This window comes from Phalacrocorax aristotelis, chromosome 2 (genome assembly GCF_949628215.1).
Source record: "Phalacrocorax aristotelis chromosome 2, bGulAri2.1, whole genome shotgun sequence".
In the NCBI taxonomy this organism is placed as follows: Eukaryota; Metazoa; Chordata; class Aves; order Suliformes; family Phalacrocoracidae; genus Phalacrocorax; species Phalacrocorax aristotelis.
The window spans coordinates 158,110,813-158,127,588 of NC_134277.1; the positions used below are offsets into that span (position 1 = coordinate 158,110,813).

Sequence of the window (16,776 nt, forward strand, 5' to 3'; positions counted from 1 at the left end):
AGAGATCCTCTTTGTTCATGAATATAGATAACTACTGAATTGTAGGAATTTCTGATCCTGAGAAGCTTTGCTAAGTACTTAGCTACTAATTATGAACAGGAATAAAAGGACACCTGCTGAAATAATTATTAAAGGATATGCAACTACAACCTGCCTCTGATCAGATGGATGGAGCCAGTATCCTACATCAGCAGAGAATGCAGTCTTACACATTTTATGACAAACATACCATTAGGTAAATGATGACATCAGTAAGCATATTAATTTGGGTGATTACTGAACAGCTTTGGTTTGAATGCAGGAGGAAAGTAGCAATATAGTTCCACACTAGATTAAATAAAATAAATGTTAGAGTTCCACGGTGGTGGCATAGATCTTATTTACTCACAAATAAATCTGGAATATTTCCATGAAATTCAGTTTGTAGCACTACTATAAATCAGGTGGGAGACTAGGATTGGACCCTCGCTGTCAGTAATGTTTTAATAGCTGTACATTCAGGACAAAATTCCTTCCATGAATTTGTCTACCCATTTTTGTCTACCAATTTGTTGTACCCATATAAGCCTTTTTTAACGGATGCTTAAAAAGTCTATTAGCTTAAGTAGAAAAAAGCCTACAAATCCATGTTGCAAGTATCTGCAGGACAAGTTCATCCTAAGTATGAGCTCTGACTCAGAAAGTCCTCCAGCTGACGTCCTGGAAAGCTGAGACCATAATGTGGGAAAAAACCACCGCATGTCCTCCCTGTTCAACTCTTGCATCCTACACATATGTCAGCCACTGCTGGAGACAGGATTCTGAAGCGTTGGCTCAGATGGTTTCATGTTCTGATATAGAACCATAGTATTATGCTAAGGGCTTGGTGTAATGCTGAATCTAGATACCATAAGCCTTGTCCTAGCTCCTGAAACATCCTGCTGCTTCTCTGGAGGGCAGTTCTGGCCAGAACAAAATTGTTTTCTATGTATTTGGCCAACTGCTATAAAAAGGGCATGCAGCTGGACCAGCCTTGGCAGGAGACATCTGCCTTTTCTTGCCCCAGTGGTTTTGAGGAGCACATCAACCATGTGCCCTGCATTTCCCACTTACACGGTCCCTTCTGGCTACTCCAGGGATGAACAAGAATAAAGGGCGAGCCAGCCACGCTGCTCCTGCTGCTGATCTGGGTAGACTTGCCTGTGGTCACATCATAATTCAGTGCCAGAAGGTGGCAATCCCAATATAAACTGATTTAGCCAGCTAAACTCAATTTAGCTACTAACTAAAAACTTGTTTCTTCTTTTTTTTCCCCAGACTGGAGAATAGATATGGAGAAATGCATGTGGTTGCAGATCCTCCGGGGACCCTGGGACACAGCTCAGTTTCTAGATGCAGTCCCACTCCATCCCCAAGCCAGAAGGCCACAGCTCTAGCCGCTGTAACTGAGAGAGAGGGCTTGGCAAGGCCTATTTGCCTTTTCTCCAAAGGAAGTTGAATTTTCAAGCTTAAAGCCGTGCTATGAAAATAATTTTTTTTCCTAGCTCAGGGGCCATTCTGGTGGTTGTACAGGTATCGTATTTTTACATGCTGAGTTACAAATGAGGCTTGCAGCTGGGTGAAGAAGATTAATTGCACTATTTTAGTTCCACAATGAGCACTTAGGAGCATGTCTGTTTGTAGCCAAGGAGAGGTTCTCCTAATCATGATCTGAGGATGCATTGGAAATGGATGGAATTTAAAAGCCCATGACCTTTGGGAGTCCCAAACCACTTGCAGAATGTCTCACAGGCAACTCCTCCCATGGGGAAATGTTGAAATCTTCAGTTTTATTGGCTTCTTTAAGCTCCAGAGTCTTTAAAACCAGATGTTCCTATAGCCCTGTGGTTCTGCGATGATGAGTGCTGTGGCACCATGCAGGTGTTGGGATCTTTACCCCCACAAGCACAACTGCTCACCTCTCGTTTGCACACATCATCCCTCAAGCCTTTCCTCCCTGCCCAACAGATTCAGGTTTTGAGGGATGGAAGAGCTCAACCGGGGCATTTTACCACCCTGAGCAGGGTTGCTCCTTGCGGTTCCCCCCTGGAGTCTGGCTCTCCAGCCCCACGCCACGCGCCTTTCACCGATTCCCCAGGGATCGCCCGACAGTCTCAGCATGCTTGGCTTTGCAGCAAAGCTTCTCCAATTTGTTTGTTATTTTTCTTCTGGCTTTATTTATGAAAGCTGTGTGCTAAAACACCCTCCCCCTCATCGCCACCCCTTTTCTCTCTGTTTTGTTTCCTGCCGGGTGCTTTGCCCTGACACACCAAATAAAGACATGAAACAGGAGGTTGGGAACATCTGAGCCTGGCTGCAGAGCATCACCTAGAAGAGAAGCTCCTAGAGATAACATCAGGTTTTTTTCCCTCATTGCGGGACCTTGCTGTGGGATGTTCAGGACTTCCTACCACAACCCCCGGGGCGGCCAGCAGCCCCTGGCCAGGGCTCTACTCCCTCTAACGCAATTACAGTCTGCAAATGTTTAAAGGCTGTTTCTTTTGAGTTAGCCACATGCTTCAAATTGTTATGTGGTTAACCACTGAGAACAAACCCCCACACAAATACCTACGGATCAACTTGCTTGAGCCAGGGTGGTAGCGGTGGGGGCGGAAGGGGAGGGGGGACGCTTCCTCATTTTGCTTTTGATGAGAAGAAAATAGAGTTTTCTTTTGACTTTCCCAAACTGCTAGCAGCCGCCGCGTCATGGTATGTGCTGGTTGTTGCTGTTTGCACATTTGTCCGCGTTTACTGCTGATGAAAGGAGTCTTGTTCGACAGCCGTGGCCATGTATGCCACAGGCCAAGTCCTCCACTGGTGTAAATCAGCTCGTCTGGTGAATGGGAACTGAAAACGTGACCTCCTCTCCATGCGTGCCATGCAAACACCGAGCCAGGGGAAGACTTCTGTGCTTTGACATTGCCCTATCCCATGTCCCTTAACTCTTATAAAAGCCGAATACTTTTCTGCTGACTCAGAGAGGCAGATGGATTTTGTTAACTCCAGCTGAGATAGAGGAGGATACACGAAAAGCATCGCTGCCTCTCGGGGGGCTGAACCTGGCTTTGGGGTTTGAGGGGGACCAAGCAAGGAACTTTATGCTACACCCTGTTCAGCACGGATGGAGCTGTGCTCGTGGGTACCACATGGGAGGAGAGCGATATGCAGTGCAGGCTGAGCCCTGCTGCTAATCAGTGTCTGAAATAATGAATCATACTGTCATTCCCTCCCCCACCTCATGCCCTCTGAAGCACTGCAGCTCCCCAAAGCCCAAAAGAGAGTCTTCAAGCTAACATCAACGAAAAAACAAACACCCAAAAGAAGCACAGTACTCAAAACCCCTCAGTAATTCCATTGCCGCTACTTAAATATTCTTAAATTACAGAGTTTTTTAGTGAAGTAAATTAACTTCCCTTTGCTTTCATTTCCTTGTATTTTTCAGGACTATGAAGCTGCTGAGAAGCAAATTGTCTTACAAACCTAATCCTACATGGGGACAGTTTTCAAACACGGTTGGCATAGCTGTTCATGTAGCACTCATGAATGAACGTGGATACAAGCAGAAACGTAGATAATTATTTTGCCATGGGCCAACCTTAAGATCCATCGTAAGTTTATTTTTATTTATAAAATGGTGCATTAAAGACTCTACAAGGTGGCTAGAAGAGTCTTGAGGGAAAAGCTGCAATCCAAACGTGATCCACTTTGCTCAGGTAAAAAGCAAAATTGCACTCTTTGCTTTTTGCAGAAAACAGCACAAAAGGAGGGGTTAAAAGCTTTGGATGTGGGGAACTGTTTCAGCTGAAGTGGTTTAGTTCCTCTGGCCCATTTATCGTATGAGCAGAGAAACATCACTGTGTGTATCAGAGTTAGCTCTGCAGGACTCTATGCCTGTCAAAACTGTTTACCCATACTTGCCAACAACAGCAAGAAAGGCAGGAGGACTGGCAGTCGTGATGGTGAACGAGTTGGACACATGGAGTGAGGGTGCATGAGTTGAACCTCTTCACTGATGCAGAAAGGAAAAAAGGAGGGAAAGAACATTAAAGCATGAAGTGTCTAGACTTAGAGAGTTTAATGGTGCAGTTGGTTATCAAAAAAAATGACCTTTTGCAGAATTTCTTCATGGGCGACCGAGTAGATAGGTCTTAGTGGCCAGTTAGTCCTCATGCTGCTGAAGGTACAGGAGTAAATGCCAGCAGAAACAGCTACTGGGGGATATTGTCACATTAGCATTATTGGCCATGGGTAACTACTGTGATAATTACTTATTAAGGAACTATTTAGTGCTTGGTATGGTTATATGAAGAGGTATAAAAAAATTCCCACAGTCTAAATCAAACAGAACCTTAAACCCATGTGAGAGCTGTCAGAACAACAACAAAAAAAACTGAAAACAAAAAACCAACCAAACCAAACCAAACAAAACGGGGGGAGGGAAGAGAATTGAGGTTTATAAAAAGAAACACGTACACAATGAGCTGAAGGTTGTGCTTCTGCACTTCCTGGTCTGGGTGTGAGCAGAAGAGGAAATACCAAAATACCACCAGAAAAACTATTCCCACAGCATTTCCAACCTGATGGAGACCAGAAATTTCTGACAGTCCTGCAAAAAGGGGGGGGGAAAACCCCACAACCAAACCAGTCCCAAGCCTCCTCCTCATTGGAAAACCAGCAAAATTTCCAAAGCTAGGAGATGTGGGTAGACCTAGACAAATCTTCATATTTCATCTAAGTCCTCATCCGTACTCTGTATTTTCTGCATTTCACTGATTGTTGATGACATTTTGACTCTTCTGCCAGCTTTGAGAGGAGTACGTTTCTGCTGTAGCCAATTTAATGGCATCTGTGACCACAGACCACCAAATTCCATGTTAACTGCAAGGGCACCACAGTCCAGCCTGACTCAGATGAGGGGTTCCTTTTCCTCTCTTTCATTTTTTGGGGGTCATTCCCCTACAATGAGAGTACAAACCTACATACAAAGCAGGAACCAACATTACAATGCATAAAATACCATCAGCTTCAGTGTTGCCCCATGTTAATAATCAAAACTGAATTCCTGAAGGCTTACAGGCAGAAAGACAAGAGTTTGGTCTGGCTGGTCTCACACAAACCTTCCACTGATAGCAAAGAAAACCTTGAAGAGCAGCAGGATCGCATTCACAGGGTTGTGCGGAAAGCCGGCACACCAGGCAATTAGTTTAAAACTTCAGATTTGGAAGCCCTGCAAAGAATTTGGAAAATGGCCCTTTGCCTTTATTGGTATAAAAAAGGAAAGTATTCTCTCCTGCTAAACCCCAAGAATTTAAATGTTAAAGTCTCTTGATTGATGTGCAGTATTGTATACTGAGATTCAGGACATTTTCAAAGTCTAATGAAAATCAGAGCTAAAGTAAAATTTCTATAGAAAGCTGTTTTCCCTATAAATGTTTCCTAACATCTAAGCGATTTCTGAATCAAGCTTTTTTCCCTCAAATTAGAGAACCGAATCCCTGGAGCGGCTCCAAGGAGCAGCTCAGGAATGTTCAGCGCAACCACAGCCTCCAGCTATGGGACAGACAAAAGTTGCAACAGTGGTGATGCTTTATCTTCCACATCTTACTCCAACAGCCCTTCCATGGGTGCCAGCAATAAAATCTGCTTCAGAGAGGTCTGAAAAGAAGACTTTTTCTTTGCAAACGCTGAGTCAGTGATTTTGAGACTCTTCAACTCATTGCATTTGTGACTGCAGTTTAACTAAAACCTCCTAAGGCTAATGCTGTCGTGGACTCTCACATCTGAAAAAGAAGCTAAAACCTTAGCTAAGCCTCATGTCTGAATGCATCTTTCCAGTTCATTCAGAGCAACATAGCACTCAGCATTTTCCCTCCAACAACAGAAAGCCCCTTTCTGGCCTCCCGGAACATTGCTGCATGAAATACGTTTTCACTCCTACTACAAACTTATTTGAGAGACAATAGGAGGAATAGTTGGCACATGGATTCTTCTTAAAACTGAAATCTAGATCAACAATAAAACATAAAAGGCCAAGGAAACATGCAAAGACACTCAGAAAATTCTCATTTTTCTTTTAAGATTAGTTTTCGCTGAGATTGAGATGTAGCAATTTACTTAATGTGGGCCCCATTCTGCAAGTCTTTTTTTACGCAAGCTCTTTTTAAAGTCATTGAGATTGTTTATGTGAGTAAAAGTTACACGAGTAAGGAGTCGCAGAATCTGGTCTTATACATTTTGCTACAGTAAAGTTTACCTCGACGTTATCTGAGCTGTAGAGCAGCGTGTATTTTTAGGAATTAAAAATGGACTTCAGTTGTTTTTTTTGGAAAAAATTATAACTTCAGCTTCACCCATCTGCTTTTTGCAGTTTGCTCAGCAGCCGCATTGAATGGACGTGCTCAGCCTTTGTCCCTGTCTCGGAGCTGCTCGTTACCAACCACGCTCAGCCCCAATGCACTGTAACTCACCAGGATGTGTGCAGTCTGAATTCCCATTCCAGATTTGGTCCTCAAACCTAAGGCCATTATTCCATCTCAGACTAAAACATATTCTCCCATGGACAGCTGAAAAAGAGCATGTTTCTTCAGGTTTTCTTGCCACAAAAAATAAAATAAAGTGAAATAAAATAATAATAATAAAAAAGGAAAACCAATGTACGGTGATCCCCAGAGTTCTGGAGTCTAAGAGTGTTGATCTGCATCCATAAACGTCCTGACCAGTGAGGAGACACAGGCACTACAACTGGAAAGAGAGCAGGAAGGAAAACCTACCATGTGAGCAAAGTTAAAAAAAAAAAAAAAGAAAAGAAGCGGGGGGAGAGAGAGAGAGAAAGGTCTGCTCAGTGGACAGCACTTGGGCTGATAGCAGGGATTTCAGGAAATCCAAACACTCAGACAGGAAATCTGAACACTGGATAAACATGCCATAATCTCCACAGATACAGTTAACGTGCTGCGTCTCCTGTTAACCCTTCGCCTGCCTGTGGCTGAGGCTGAAATCAGATATGCAATGCCTGGAAACATGAGCTGCCCGGGGGGCTCCAAAGTCTGAGTGCTCGAAAGTCTGAGCAGCAGCCCTGCATTCAACCCTCCTTCTCCTTCCCTCACTGCTCTGGAGAGGATGTTTTCCTCACTTTATTTCTACTTAGTGATGCTTTACTTAAAACATGTATGACTTTCCTCCTCTGAGGAGATGATATTGCACCCTGAGCCCTGCAACAGCAGGGCAACCTGGCTGAATGCCTGGGAGCCACCAGCCATGGCTACCTGGTAGCCCTGAATTAGTTTTACCTGGTTTTTCCCCTCTCTTTTGCTGTAATGCAAGATTTATACGGCTGTCTGTGAGATACTCACAGGGTACCAGTGATGATTTACTTCAGGGCTGGTGTAGCAGGGTTAGGGGGGGCACCTCAGAAATTAGAGCGAGAGCATTCTTAAAGGTACAGGGGGAGTTTGAAAACTCCCATTATGTCATTTTGTCAAGGAATTGAGGATCAAACTTTGCAGTCCTTAGTGAAAATAAGATGAAGCCTGTTTGGTTGCTTGTTTCTGGAAGATAGACTTTGCTCTCTGTGTCTTGTGGTTCACTCCCCAACACTAACAACATCACGTTGGTTTTTTCCCTTTGAGGCTTCTTGATTGATTTCTTTTATATCTACCTTGGTTAGACTATTAAAGTAAAACTTAGCTAGCTACAGCAGTGAGCACTGCTACAGCAGTGAGAGAAGCAATAATATTTCTTAGAACCGATCCCTCGCTCCCACAGATGTAATTAACAGTGTGATGCTCACGTGAGAGTTGTCCAGCTGAAATCCATAGCACGCGCAGACACACGCACACAGAGCTGAGACCTGTGTTTGCAGGATGGGGGCTTCACTGTGTTTTCTGTAGGAGGACAACTACAGGCTTCACTGCTTTTCAGAGGTCACTGACTCCTAAGGCAAGGGCCTGCTTCCAAAAATGCTTCTTCTCTCTTAAAATTGACTTTTTGGGACAGTCCTGCCTATATAACATGTTGGAAAGAAAATGCCTCGTGTTCAGATTTTCTGGTTCTCCTAGGACTTCATAGCAATTTAAAAAATTACAAATTTTAGTACCTTGAATTTTACTTTGCCATTTGCTGGTGGAAAGAACTAGACACAGAGGTAATATCCGCTGTCTAGTGCCCTTGCTTAAGGCATTGGCAATTAACTCATCTGAAATAACCTTAATGTAAGTCCCACATGCAATATTAACCTATATCATTATGTTAGGGTACCCACCAGGAACAAACAGGAGCATTCAAGGAAAAGGCTTCATTCAGCACCTTCTACTCTTCACAGTGTGTTTCTGCTTATTATTTCAAGGACAGAAGCTCTGGCAAACCAGCATCGGTTTCAGCATTCCCTGGAAGTGGCCAGGCCTGGAAATCATGCCTGGGCTGCTGAGAGGAGTTACTGGTCCACTGGTCGTGTTGGCCAAGCGACACTGCGGGAGCCTGGCAGCAGAGCTGGGGTGGAAAATGGTGCTTTTGGGGCACCCCTGCCTCAGGAAATCAGGTCTCCAGCCCAGATCTAAGCCAGGAAACATCTTTCAGGTTGGGTCCTCATGTTCCCAGTCATTGTCCTACTACTTTTTAGGATGCATGAGGCTGGTGGTGGAGGTTGGTCCCTACGAGCGTGGCTGCAGTGCTGGCGGCAGCATCTGTGCAAACAGCTGGTGGAACAAAGGCTTGGCTTTAGAGGCGTGAAGTCATTCCCTTTGCCTAGCACGTGCTACATGAAACAAGTACCAAATGGTTGCTTGATGATGTCAAGAGGGAACTGGTGGAAAAAATAGGGAAAAATTAAAACATGTCAGGGTTGGACTATTTTTTTTATTTTTTGTTCCATGTGCTTTGCCAGTGAGCTATTTCAGTTATCCACTTTTTTCCATAAAAGTTCTTCTGTTGTCACGGTTTTTTTCACCTTCCCTTTTCTTGTATTTTCCCCTTAGCGCAACTCTTTCCAGTAGCAAAAGGAAAGCAAAAATAGAGGAGAAGAATAAAGCGCAGCCTTTGCTTGCAGTATAACTGGAAAAAAGAGAATGTATTCATAAACCCTCAAAATATACATTTTGAAAAAAATGCCTTTTAAGATTGAGAGACTTTTCATTTGAAAACATTCAAGCAGCTCTAGAAAAAAGGAGGTGGGGGAAGTGGGATATAATTTATTACCACTAACATCTGCTGTAAATCAGTTAGAGGTAGGCAAACATTCCCTGCCAGGGCACAGTTAGGTCAAGGTGAGAGGGGATAAAGTAATAATTAAAAAGACCAGCGTCCTCCAGCTAGCTTCAATAGGCTGTAAGCAGAAGAGCAAGTGCTTGCTGCAAAACTGCTTTTTGTCTAAAAAGGTTTCAAAGGGGCAAAAAAACCTCATTGGTATGTTCAATGGAAAACTATCAGTTTATAAAGCAGGTCCAACAATTTCCCTGCAGAACTACAGAAAGTATTATACTTTTCTGTTTTTCTAGTTTTTTTAAAAAAAAAATATTGACAAAAGGTTGTGCTTATTGTGAAAAGTTTCATCTGATGAGAAATTTCTGTTGAAGAGCTGTACAGAAAAGTGTTATTGTCAGTCTTGGTAAAAGGGAGAACAGGGACAGCATGGGAGGTACAAAGCTGACAAAAATAAACCATACAGAAACATTCAGCAGAAACAGGGTAGAGAGAAAACTTCAAACTCAGGCCAGCAGAGTTATCAAAGCTGAAATGTGGATAAAGATTCCTGAAAGGGCACAGCAGCTGCAAAAAATCCACCATCACCTGAGAAAAAAGCCAGTGGCCTTACTCAATACAGATGTGAAGGTGCTTGCTTTTAAACTGGAAAAAAACCCCTCCACTCTTGATGTTCCCAGAGCAGCTGAGCTTTCTGCTCACTTTCTCTGTATCCCCAGGATGTAACTTTCTGTATTCCTAGAGCTGATAATGAAATTCTCCCTTCTGCAAAGAACGCTGTTGCTACTGAATTAAGACAAATCAGTTCATTAAAGACGAAAAGGGTTTAGCTATGTATGTGAAAGCTAAAGCGCCATGGAATTATAGTCGAGATTGTGAACAAAATGCTCGTGAAAGAGTTGTCATTAACCTACGTGCCCCAAGATCTGTTATTTTTCACGTTTCAATGACAAGGCTTATCATTATAAATAGTTAGAATTTTTTTTCCGGTATAGATTTGAAACAAAGATCAGTTCTTTAATTTTCACCACACTACTTATTGGATTTTGTGAACACTTCAACACAATAATTAAAACAGAGAAAAAAACAAATTGCAGATGCCAGTTTTGTCGTTCTTCACCCTCCAGTCACCCTGAGGCTTTACATCCTTGAAAAAAATATTAATATATTCACGTGAAACTAATTTACTTCCCCTTTAGAGCGTGGCCAGCCCTGTGTGCTCGGCAGTCCCAGGCCTCTCAGTAGCTACCAGAAACTGGATGCCAGAGAAATACTGCGACACGCTTAAACAAAGTTTCCCATTCACACTGGGACTCTGTCTGGATTTACAACAACATATGCTAAAACTTAACAAACATGAGAGAAAATGAGTAGAAATCACTCACCAAAAGGATTTCATAAACACTGACACAACTTACCATAAGCTATAAACACTATTTCTCCTCACGAAACTTCAGTAACTAACTGGTTTAGAGACTTTGTGCTGCGCTACAAAACATATCTCTCTGTGCCCTGGCTTTCAGTTTTAACATGTTTGCTTGGAAATCCCTGCCAATTTTATTGCTAGTCCACTCCTTCCTAAATGAGCAGTCAAGGAGGTTTACTTTTGAGATCAGCATCCCTGCTGGCAACGTTGCATTAGGAGAAGCACCGAGCCCCCTTCATCCAGCAGCAAACCACGTGCTCTCACACAAGAAGTGTTGCCACTTTCCCCACTGTTCATTCAGAGAAATACAGCAGAAGCTGTGTTCTAACAGGTTTAACGACGTTTGTACATTTATTAAGCAAATAGCACCTCTTGATGTTACGGAAAGATTCAGGCATTAGAAACTGCCTTGACAAGAAGCACCTTGACCCTTGGTGGTAACTACAGGCTGTGCCAATGCGCAGGAGGCTGTGCACATTTCACTTTCAGCTGTTTTTGTTTTCATAATTTTATATTTTTTTTAAAGGAAAAAACCACCAAAGCATTTCCTTTCTTGCCTCTCCTTTTAATTCATCCTTCCTTGTTGCAATGGCAAAAAGAGGGGAATTTTTTCACAGTTCTCTTTTTCTCCCCTAATTTTGTTTTCCTGAGGTGGCATGTGAAAAGAGGAAACCAAAGACATGTCCAAACAATTTTTTCTAACCAGCTCCATTCAAAATATGCAGTATAGATACATAATCAGTAATAGGCACTAAGCAAAACAGCTCTCACCTAAAGACATCCCCATGGTGTGAGGGTAGCTGCTGGCTGCATCATTTGCCAGAGGTATGTGGATACTCCAGATAGCGTTCAGAGGCAACTCTAAGTTGAATTATATACCACAAACGTCAGTAGTAATGAAATGCTGCTGAGTGAGGAAAAGGCTGAAATTTGAATTTCTGAGTGTCACTCTGCCTCATTCTCTATAGGTTCTCAGGTGTCAGCCATGCTGAAAGGGCCGGATTAGGAGGACACCTTGGACATACTGTGAGTGTCACACCAGGCTTGTTCTCCCTTTGCCACCAAAGTCTTCCTCAGCTTCCTTTCTAGAAACAGGTGAAAAAGATGCCTCTTTGGTGTTCTGTTGTTGGTTTGTTGCAGAAAATTTAAATGACAAACCCAACACGTGAATTCCAAACAGTAATAAACAGTATGGCAAACCCCCAGATGATCACCAGATTGGTTTAGCAATTATAGGATTTTTTTTAAAAAAAGAAATGTAAGCTTCTCATTGTCTGAGTCTTTGGAAGTCATATGAGCAATAATTTTAAGAATTTTTCACAAATGAAGACTAGATGCATACATAAAAAATAGTGCTAAAATTGTTATCAATCCCTTATCACGAGGAGTTGAACTTTTAAAAGTATGGGTGGGTGCCATGAGACTTGTCATAGACATTTGAGAGTCAGCACTGCTATAAATGCTGCAAACTTCAATTGCTAAAAGCAGTGTATATTTGTATACAGTATAGACTGTATGCAAGAGCTATTAGCCCAGGGAGCTTTAGTGGGGTCTGGAAAATCAGAGACCACAGGAAAAAAAAAGGTATTTCTAGTTCCAGTTACAGCTTTTGGAAATAGGTGATGACCATTATGGTAACATGTCTACAACAAGGAAGATAAAGACAAATCTTTCCCGATACCTGTAATACTTTCGTTGTTTAGATTTTCATGTGTATGCATATGTGCGTGTGGTCAAAATCCAAACCCTCAAATGCTGATGAGGAAACAAGGCTGAGAAACAAAGCAGCAGGGTGAAATACAAGCCTGACCTGTTATGGCCCTGAAGTGTGTAAGTAAAAATGAGGTGGCCCAGCAGCAGGTTGGGACTGCTGCAGGAAGATGGGACTTCTACAAGGAGAAGCAAGGACAGTGAGGAGAACATGGTGTGGTTGCCTCCGTTAGATCCGATGAGTCAGAGAGTGCTGTATCCCATACTCAGAAGGGCTGCAGCTCCTGTCTTCCTCTACCTAAGCACTGGGAAACATCCCCAGAAAGGCCTGATGGCTCTTGGGGAGAATGTAATGACTAAAGAGACTCATTATTGTCACAGAAGGACTACAGCACTTCAGATGTCTCATTTTCATCTTTCTTCCTCTCACATCACTGTTCTGGCTGGTTATACTCTGGTTATAGGCTTCTCCTTGGGAAAGGCTTCTTCAGCTCTTCTGTAGGAGGTGGTGGCCGCCATCATCCCACTCTTACTTGCTGCAAGTGCCTCTGCAAGTGCTCGCTGGCTGAAGTGCTTATCCTGGCGCAGTCAGGATATCTCGCTTGCACTCTGCTGTGTTATCATCAGAGATCTGAAACGCTGCAGTGTGTTATGCTGACCACACATCTGTTTTAGGGCTATACAGCATGTCCACGGAGGAGGATCATACAACACCAAACATGAATTAAGCCTTCGGCTGAATGACTGTTTTTGGGGTAAACATCTTGCTTTCCTACCTTTTAATTGCAGCATACACTGCCTCACCGGCTTTGTGATTCAGAAGGAGGTACCTGTATCTCCTGGTGCTCAGGGCAACCACGCAGTACTGTTCATGCGGTGCTTCTCATACAAATGAGGGATCGTGCCCTTTTCCTCATGTGGAGGTCAGATGAGTGATGTGCTATTCTTTGGTTACTCAGTGACTAAAGGCCAGGGGTTTATAACCTATTCCTTACACCTTAACACCTTCAGACCAGCCTTTCTGCTGCCTGGGGCCCAGAACATGCTCTGCCCCAGCGGTGCCCATGACGTTTGGGGCGGCGTGCTCCTTCTGATCCCTTTCCAGCCCTTTCCTGTACAAAGGAAGCAGGCTGAGTTGTTCATGAAGATTCATTAAGCAGAGACATGGATAATGCTGAGTTCAAGTTCTTATGCTGGCATTAGGCAGCTCACCCAGGCTTCATTTAAACTGACAAACCTCAGGGCAGTTCCAGACTGCTGTGTCCACTTACATTCAGCCTTCTTCCCAGCCTGGAGCAGGACCCACTGATGTGCACTAACCCCACTCCCCTCATATGCTGCCCCACACCTTCTGCTCAGGCAAGACACAGCCTGGGTCTCTCTGGCTACACCTCTTACCTTGATGAACTATGCCATAGGGTGGGGTCTCTTTTCTTGTTCAGTGCTTTGTTGTTTTTGTTTGCACTCTCCATAGGGACTGCATCTCAACTTGCACCTCTGTGCCTGACTTCGGGTGGTGAGCCCATGGTCTTCCCCAGACCGAAGCCTGACTGGATGCCAATGTCTCACTGATGCAGGTGATCAACAGAACAGAATAATTTCAGTTAGAAGGGACCTACAATGATCATCTAGTCCAACTGCCTGACCACATTAGGGCTGACCAAAAGTTAAAGCATGTTATTAAGGGCATTGTCCAAACGCCTCTTGAACACTGACAGGCATGGGGCTCCGACCGCCCCTCTAGGAAGCCTGTTCCAATGTTTCACCACCCTCTCTGTAAAGATGGGTAGACCTCTCACTACAAGAAAGACATTGAGGTGCTGGAGTGTTTCCAAAGAAGAGCAACAAAGCTGGTGAAGGGTCTGGAGCACAAGTCTTATGAGGAGCGGCTGAGGGAGTTGGGGTTGTTTAGCCTGGAGAAGGGGAGGCTGAGGGGAGACCTTATCGCTCTCTACAACTACCTGAGAGGAGGCTGTAGTGAGGTGGGCGTTGGTATCTTCTCCCAAGTTACTGGTGATAGGATGAGAGGAAATGGCCTCAAGTTGCGCCAGGGGAGGTTTAGATTGGGTATTAGGAAAAATGTCATCACCAAAAGGGTTGTCAAGCACTGGAACAGGCTGCCCAGAGAGGTGGTTGAGTCACCATCCCTGGGGGTATTTAAAAGACGTGTAGGATGTGGCACTCACGGACATAGGTTAGTGGTGGACTTGGCAGTGCTAGGTTAACAGTTGGACTCGATGATCTTAAAGGTCCTTTCCAACCTAAATGATTCTATGATTCTATGAAATGCTTCCTAATGTCCAGTGTAAACCTCCCCTGGTGCAGGTGGAACTATTCCTCTGCATCCTATCACTGGATACCAGGGAGAAGAGAGCAGCACCTCCATCTCCACTTACCCTGCTCAGGAAGCTGTAGAGAGCAATGAGGTCGCCCCTCAGCCTCCTTTTTTCCAAACTAGACACAGCCAGGGTCCTTTGCCGCTCTTCATAGGACATTCCTTCCAGCTCTTTCACCAGCTTTGTTGCCCTCCTTTGGACACATTCAAATACCTTAACATTCTTCTTAAATTGTGGGGCCCAAAGCTGCACACAGAAATATCAAATGCAAGCTTGAGCCCTAAGCCAACACAGAGGCACAAACATGTGTCTGCCTCAATTTTCCATGTACAAGTGGGGATAATCACAATTTACGACCTTACAACAAACGGCTTGGATATGCTACAGGTCGAGGGTTGCAAAGGTGCTTCAAGGATAGGATTTGTAAGGCCTAAGCATGACTTGTAAGGATGGGATGCTGTCTAACATTTCTACCACTATGGCTGTAGTGCTTAAATTGGATTCTTCACTGTAGAGGAAACTAGAGAAAATGTTGTACAAGGTGGACTGGACAACATCAGTTTTCCCTCTCTTGCTTCAACGCTTTATAGACATTCAATATGAAATACTGGTTTTGTCTCATGAAACATGCAAGAAGTTTAGAAGAAAATAATATTCTTGTCTGGCGAGCTCCAAATTAAATGGTTTCCAAAATGGGCCTGAAATCGAGAGCCACCGCTGTTTGCTGTGTGAAAAAGGAGCGGAATATTAACTTCTGTGGGAGGAGGAGCTGTACCTTAAAAAAAAGTTGCTATTGAATGCAAAGCTGGTTTGGAAAGCTCAGATAATTGGAAACACATGCTCCTGGCTGCAGGCGTACAGCACATAAACTGCAGAAGAAAAATAGTAATAGAAAAGAGATAGAGCATTTGAAAATATAGCAAGAGAAGTCAACAGTTTACAACTTGTTAATAGTGACTATACCTGAAATATTGTTTTGCTTTGTTATTAGCCTTAAGAACACAAATATATATGTAGAATTTCTGGTGTACACGAACTTTATAATAAAATAGAGATCCCAGGTATGTTGGATTATAGCATTACATAAGGAGAATATTTTAGTAAACTATCGGAACAAAGATGACTCATAATGATACAGATGAATATTTTATTTTAAACACAAAATGCTGTGAATTACTTAGCACCTAAAAATAACACGCCCCCCCTTTTAACTTTCAATGAACTGTGTTGACGTTGCAGGAGTTTCTAACTTTTTCAGTGCAGCAAATCATCCATCTTTTGTAGTCTGTTAATGCAAATATCTCTTTTCAGGCCAGAGCTTTGACACCAAAGCACACATAAGCCCCCTCACACCCACACTCCCTTCAGTTTGCAGCTTTTTGTTCCGCCTCTCTCCCTTCTTGGGTAGTAAAAGCCACAGGAGGAAGGAAGGCTGTGAAAATCTGCACAGAAAAATGAAAATTCAGTGTATACTGTAGAATCCTCTGTACCGTAGCCATACTGTCAGGGAACGTAGATCAGTCATTTAAAGATGTGTGGGCAGAGCTGTTGCCAACCTGCCTCATCCCCATCTTTGGCCACTAAGTTTCTTCCAATCCCCGTTGGATATGTAGATATGTTTCTCTCTCCTTGAATCACCACCGATTTTCACTCCCTCACTTCTCAGCAGGGGTGAGTTTTGCAGCTCTTGGATGTCTGTGCACTGGCCCAGTTGTGGTATACCAGCTTTGGGCTGGTAGATCCTTTGTACCAAAGGTGTCTCAGGAAATTTTTGTCATTGAAAACTAGATTTGTCTGCATTTATGCTGGCTTTCAAAGATGTGAAAGGCACATCTCTGTCTGAAAAGCCATTTTAAAGTTAAATTTCCAGCTCTTCTAATGGAGGGAAGGAGTGACGTTTCATGAACAAGCCCTCCACAGTGCTGTAACGTGGGGGCGGGGAGAGGAGGTGGAAAAGGAGCTTTCCCTGCAACTTGATCATCTCGAATGACTCAAGCTTTTAAACTTCCAGAAAGAAATAATTATTTAAAATAGATCAGCCTAAGACAGATAGCTAAGGGAGAAAATATGGCACAAATAGATACAGCTTAG

At 43.4% G+C, this 16,776-nt stretch overlaps 1 protein-coding gene across 6 annotated transcripts in view; it reads right to left on the reverse strand.

The window, feature by feature from the left end:
• ASAP1 (ArfGAP with SH3 domain, ankyrin repeat and PH domain 1) overlaps nucleotides 1-6,895 on the reverse strand; it is a 161,226-nt gene extending 154,331 nt beyond the window's left edge. For 3 of the 6 annotated variants that reach the window (XM_075085824.1, XM_075085822.1, XM_075085820.1), the window contains exon 1: nucleotides 6,486-6,894. The gene's annotated coding sequence lies outside the window, so the exon portion shown is untranslated. Of the gene's footprint in view, nucleotides 1-6,485 lie in introns of all 6 variants that reach the window. The other 3 variants (XM_075085821.1, XM_075085823.1, XM_075085825.1) reach the window with 3 other exon arrangements.
• Between the last annotated feature and the right edge of the window lie 9,881 nt (nucleotides 6,896-16,776).